Source organism: Lactuca sativa, chromosome 7 (genome assembly GCF_002870075.4).
Source record: "Lactuca sativa cultivar Salinas chromosome 7, Lsat_Salinas_v11, whole genome shotgun sequence".
NCBI classification, from domain to species: Eukaryota; Viridiplantae; Streptophyta; class Magnoliopsida; order Asterales; family Asteraceae; genus Lactuca; species Lactuca sativa.
The window spans coordinates 93,323,565-93,329,148 of record NC_056629.2 but is presented as its reverse complement, the minus strand read 5'-3'; the positions used below and the strand labels follow the sequence as shown (position 1 = coordinate 93,329,148).

At 35.6% G+C, this 5,584-nt stretch overlaps 1 pseudogene; it reads right to left on the bottom strand.

Annotated features, from left to right (window-relative positions):
• Positions 1 to 1,215: 1,215 nt before the first annotated feature.
• LOC111912288 (zinc finger CCCH domain-containing protein 37-like) lies at positions 1,216 to 3,021 on the bottom strand (annotated as a pseudogene).
• Between the last annotated feature and the right edge of the window lie 2,563 nt (positions 3,022 to 5,584).

The window sequence follows — 5,584 nt, the reverse complement described above, 5'->3', positions numbered from 1 at the left end:
TAATAGTCATTTCCAGAACACACATTTTAGCAAACACACTACATGTTAGATCTAATAAATAATAAAACAAATAACCTCATCAATAGTCTGATTTTTACGATTGCGATGTAGAAACATGTTTGTCTTTATAAGCTTACAAGAGAGTTATGGAGGATCTGCAACAAAATATTTTCAGGTCAACAAATACCTATTAGCTGCTTTTGTCCTGATTGACTGGAATTCAACTGTATATTAGAAGCATCTTCCTCACCAGTTGCTTCAGATAACTCCAACTCCTCGTTATATCAGCATTCGACTTGTGGAATTGAACAATCCCCAAAGCTTTTATCCATGTTTAACCGTATTTAGAAGCCAGACATTCATTTAGGGATAGAAAACAATAAGAAAAATTATAAATGGACTATCGCAAAATCATGTTTGAGTTCCAGTACCTATATGCCAGAGAAAGGAACAAATTTATAAGCATTTTTCCAATACCCTAATCATCCAGTAACATGCAACACTAACTTTAGTATGAAAAGGACCAAATACAAATTTAAGGCACCCGTGAAATTTAATCAACAAAATTCATGAAGGCAAGAAAGCGAGAACTGAAGAAGGCATTTAATCTTGCATGCAAAAAGTTATTTGTGAAGAGAGAAGACTCTCCTACATATTTTGATGAATTATAGAATGTAAGCTCGGGGCTTATAACCTGCAAAAAAAATTATGTATAAGAACAGACATACTAGCAAATAAGACAACAGAGAAGTAAGATGAGAAATATTGGCATGTCACAGAAGCACCCCTGTTGTTAGTAGCTTCATGAACAAGGTTATCATGAGTGTCAAACAGAATAACAGAACTGGACACAGACCATCCACATATCTCGGAAAATAATATCATTGAAGAAACAAATAGGAGTTGACTGTCAGATATTAAGCCACACTATTACAAGGTGTACACGCAGTTGAATAAGAGACTTTGTGGGACGAAATAAAGAAGCTTTCTGATCCTAGAAGACTTTATGCACCAGGTAGAATGTACCACATTGTCGAGAGAAAGTTTTGCAAGTAAATTGCTAAATGTAACATTTTTCTTGATCATATAAATTAAAATTCAAACCTAAAAGCTTCTCAACAAATAAGAAAAAAAGAAAAGTGGCGATTATCAAATCAAACCACAAACATTTTAAAAAATCCAAGATGAAAGGTCAAAAGGGGCAGAGTCGGAATTTCATTCTTCTTTGACATCATCAGATGGTCCGTGTGATGTTGCAGCCACCATAACCTCGCCAGGTGGTGGGTGATCAAACCTGCATGTCACCCCATATTTTCAAGCCCCTGTCTTCATGTAGTATGGGCAGTGTATTGCACCCTGTTCAATGATGTAGACATCAAGGGCATTTATGTCTTTTTCAAATGCAAGAAATCCAATGCATAACAAGTTCTTTTCCAATAATACCCTTTGTCAATTGTCGTAATCAAATGAAGTAGGTAGTATTCTATTTACTTTTTCTACCAGTTTATTTTTTTATAAATATGCATTATGAGGTATGACAAGGGTAAATATGGAATCTTCTTATTATATAACTTGCTGTGTTTTTCCATTAATACCCTTTGTCATGGTGTGGTTATTTTTTTCTATAGAAATTTGAGTGCAATATGAATAATAAAACAAGGTATACCTCTCTCCTTGGAAGACCAGCAAGAGTAAGCTTGACACTGAGTTGGGATTCTTTTGCTGACTGTGCATGTGCTGACCTGTCAATAGGATGATTATATTTGCATCTCTCTCTAAACATGCATATCCCAGTTTTCATATAATACTACAAGAGCAAATTTATAAAACAAATAAGGGAAAAATAAAAAAAAAGATTTGATTAGAAGATGAAATTATATAAATACTCACATCACATTCCATCTGACCAAGTCTCTGAGGGTAGACTGTTGGACCCAAACCAAGCTGCAACAAAAGTTAAATAAAGAATGAAATTTGAAATACTTCCAACTCATTTTTATTATTTTTATTTTCATCCAATAACTTGGTTTTATCAAAATACCATTCTCATTTTTTCTAAAGAGTAATTAAAATTTTGGTCCTTGTGCTTCTGTTCTTCATTGCTATTTGATTTGGTTTTGAATTTTGGTGTTAGATCATTAACTTTGACTTTGGGTTGGTTTGATTTATATAGGATTTGGTTGAATTTGGTTAGGGTTTCTCTAGGAAAGAGATGGATTGTTGTTGTGGGCAAAATGGTCATTTTCAGAAATTTAGTTGATTCAGGGACCAAAAGTGTTATGAAACCACAACATAAGAACCAAAATTGTAATAGAATTGTTTTTGGACCTAAACCAAAAAGAAAAAAAAAGCTAAGCACATGAACCAAATAATCTCTACTTTACCGTTGTTGGAGCAATTCGTGGGTCCACAGTTTGCATGACAGCAGAAATTGGGTTGACCATACCAAAAATCAAATTACCAGCAGGAGTTGACACAATGGCGCCAGCTGGATTTATTGTTGCACCAAACATTACAAAACTAATTATCAAGCAAGATATATTTAATTTCCTCAAGAAAACATATTGATAATTGATGTAGACCTACCATATCTCTCTGGATGATTATAGCGATAGGTGGCACCATATTTGCAACTATATCAAAAAAAAGGACACATTATTTAGTAACTCGAAATTAACAAATCAAATTTACTAACCTGCCAGTTTTAAGGTAGAAAGGACAATCCACTTCTCCCTATTTGAGCAATCAAGAAACAAGGGGTAAAGACGTCATTTTTATGCTTGAAAGAAATTTTTTGAATCATGATTCAAATGTATGCAAAAGTATTACCAGTCTAATGGGGAGGCCTTTTGAGTTATGCAACATGGCAGGGGCAAAAGGGGTAATTGAAAGTTCCAAATTCCCATTGCCATTTGCCCCACCACCAACTGTAAAAGTTTCACCATTACCATCTTCTACCTCAGTTGCTGTAATTATGATGTCCTTTGGGTGATGGAATTTGCAGGTTGAACCAAATCTACATTGTAATCGATGAGTTTTTGTTCAATCCTCTTCCCGAAGATGAAATCGAACCCACCTGTTGGAATTTTATGTGAAATGAACTCTTCGTTTAGGCTAGCTAATCTCCTACAAAGTAATGGATATTGTTTCCCTTCCTCTACTCTCCTGTAATACAACCTGAATTCCACCTCCAAATTGCCAAAGAAGAACACGGAACTTGAATTCGGATCCAAAAGAAATCAACAAGCTTCAGATGAAGTGCAATTTGAAATTGATGGTACCAGGGCCCCCAGCGAAATGGGGGAGTGGAGAGGAGCTGTTGGATCTGTTGAATCACTCTGAACAATTTATTGAGGAGCGAAATGGAGGTGTCTGCTAAAATAGCTTCAATCGAATGCCACTGATGTAAGGAGTCACATAACCTTCAATCGAAGGTGTTTTGCGTGAGAGGAGCTGTTGGATCTCTCTGAACATTTTATTGAGAAGTGGTTCAAAGCCCTATTTCTATTCGTCGAATGGTGCTGATGAAAGCATATGGAGACTTGGCGACAAACACTCTTTATAGAATCCATGGCCGCTTAGAGCTGATGGGTTTCGATGCTGGTGATGGCGGCTTAGGGCTTGCAAAGAGAAGGTAGAGAGAGTGCTGATCAAGGTACAGGAAGAAGAGTTGCTTTAAAAGGATTGACAGACTCACAATAGAATTCGGGTTCTTTGTTAGAGGATTGTAGAATGAGAGAAGTAGGCAGGTGTTTAATTTTTTGGGATTTCATTTCCCACCATCGCCGATTAAAAAAAAGTGAGAACGCGCCTTCCTAAAAAAAATATAAAGCGACATCATTACACGATGCGCTTTTTATGGTAGGTGCCTTTCGTGTTTTTTTTTGGACATTAATTTCAGGGCACGCAAAAATGCGCGCCCTCTATCCTTCACATTTTGCAAAGCTGACATTATTTTTTAGGGCACGTACAAATGCGCGTCGTCTATCAGCGCGTGTCATTGTTTGCGCGTCATTAAAGGCCTATTTTCTAGTAGTGGTCACAATCTTAACTCTGAGACTTGTTTTGGAACGAACTATGATTGACTTTTTTGATTTAACCATTTCTTCAATTCTTGATTCCTCTTCTTAGACATACAATTGTACTAAGACTCACTTAGAGGATCAATTGAGATATGGTTCTTAATGATTAAGACCTATCATAAAGCATTAAAGGTACTCTCCCTTCTTCTTAGAATGGAGAAACTTTTATCTTTCTGCCTACTTGATTCTTTTTATTCGTTTTGCTATTGATTTAAACTTTTTTCAATCAATTCATAATTACACTTAATCTTGTAAGTATAATCATATTTACTAAACCTTCAGTAAATCATGATGAATATCATTGTTACTCTTATGGTGGACTTGACCAACACGCAACTTTGTGTGCTCGATCTCCTTCACTTGACACTTTGTCAATGAATTAGTCTAATTTCCAAATATGAAATTTCTCATTCATCGTGCAACCAAGTTGCATGATTCCAAGTTTCTGTCCAATTGAAACTTGGGCGATGAGAAACTCTCCCTATTTGGTAAATTCTTGATTTTCCATAAATAACAGAATAAGAACCAAATCCATTATTGCTAGTATTCAAACATCAATTTTTCGTATATGCCATTGCAAGGATAAATAAATAATATAAAATAAAAATTTATTTATTGCAGAAAAATTTGTCCTTACAATGCAATTCACTAAAAAACTATGCTAATACATCTTTCTTAGCAATCTAATTCTAACTCTAAGTAGTAGCTCAAGAATCTAATCTTCGAGAAATGCGATCGAAATCCATTCCTTCACGGTTAGATTTTGCTCACTTCTTCCCTTAAGCTTCCTTTCTTTTCTTCAATCCTACAAAACATCAATTGTAATCTTATCACATTATGTATTAAGAATCTAGAATAGAAGCTTAAAAGAGTTAGACAATGGATTTTACCTAAAGCAAAGCCATACGTTTTGACTCTCCCATCTCTTATATCTCTTAGGTAAATAGGGCAGCTTCGTCTCCAATGCCCTTTCTCTTGGCAATAAAAGCAAATTGACTCTTTTGGAACATGACATGGAACTTCTTCAGACATTGTCTTTCTCTTGTGATCAAACTTTTCGATCATAGCATATCTTTCGTTGCCATTGTCTATATCCATAGAGTTCTTGAATGCAGATTCACCGATCAACTTTATTTTTTTATTGCGCCAAATCATTGCTGATTCAGCAACAATAAGCATATAGGTGAGATCTATAAGGGTCACGTCGCAGTTCATCATATAGTACTCTCTTACGAACTCACTATATGATTTAGGAAGTAACTGAAGAACCCAATCAACAGCCATCTCTTCACAGACAACGGATCCCAACATTCTTAACCTATCAATGTGTGACTTCATCCCTAGGACGTGTGTACACACCAACTTTCCTTCTTTATGTTTACTTGCCAAAAGGGCTTGAGTGATCTTGAACTTTTCAAGCCTTCGAACTTGTGGATTAAGGAGAATAATTGGAGGAGGAGGAGGAAGTGAAGCATGATTTCTTGTTGCTCGATCGAATCGTG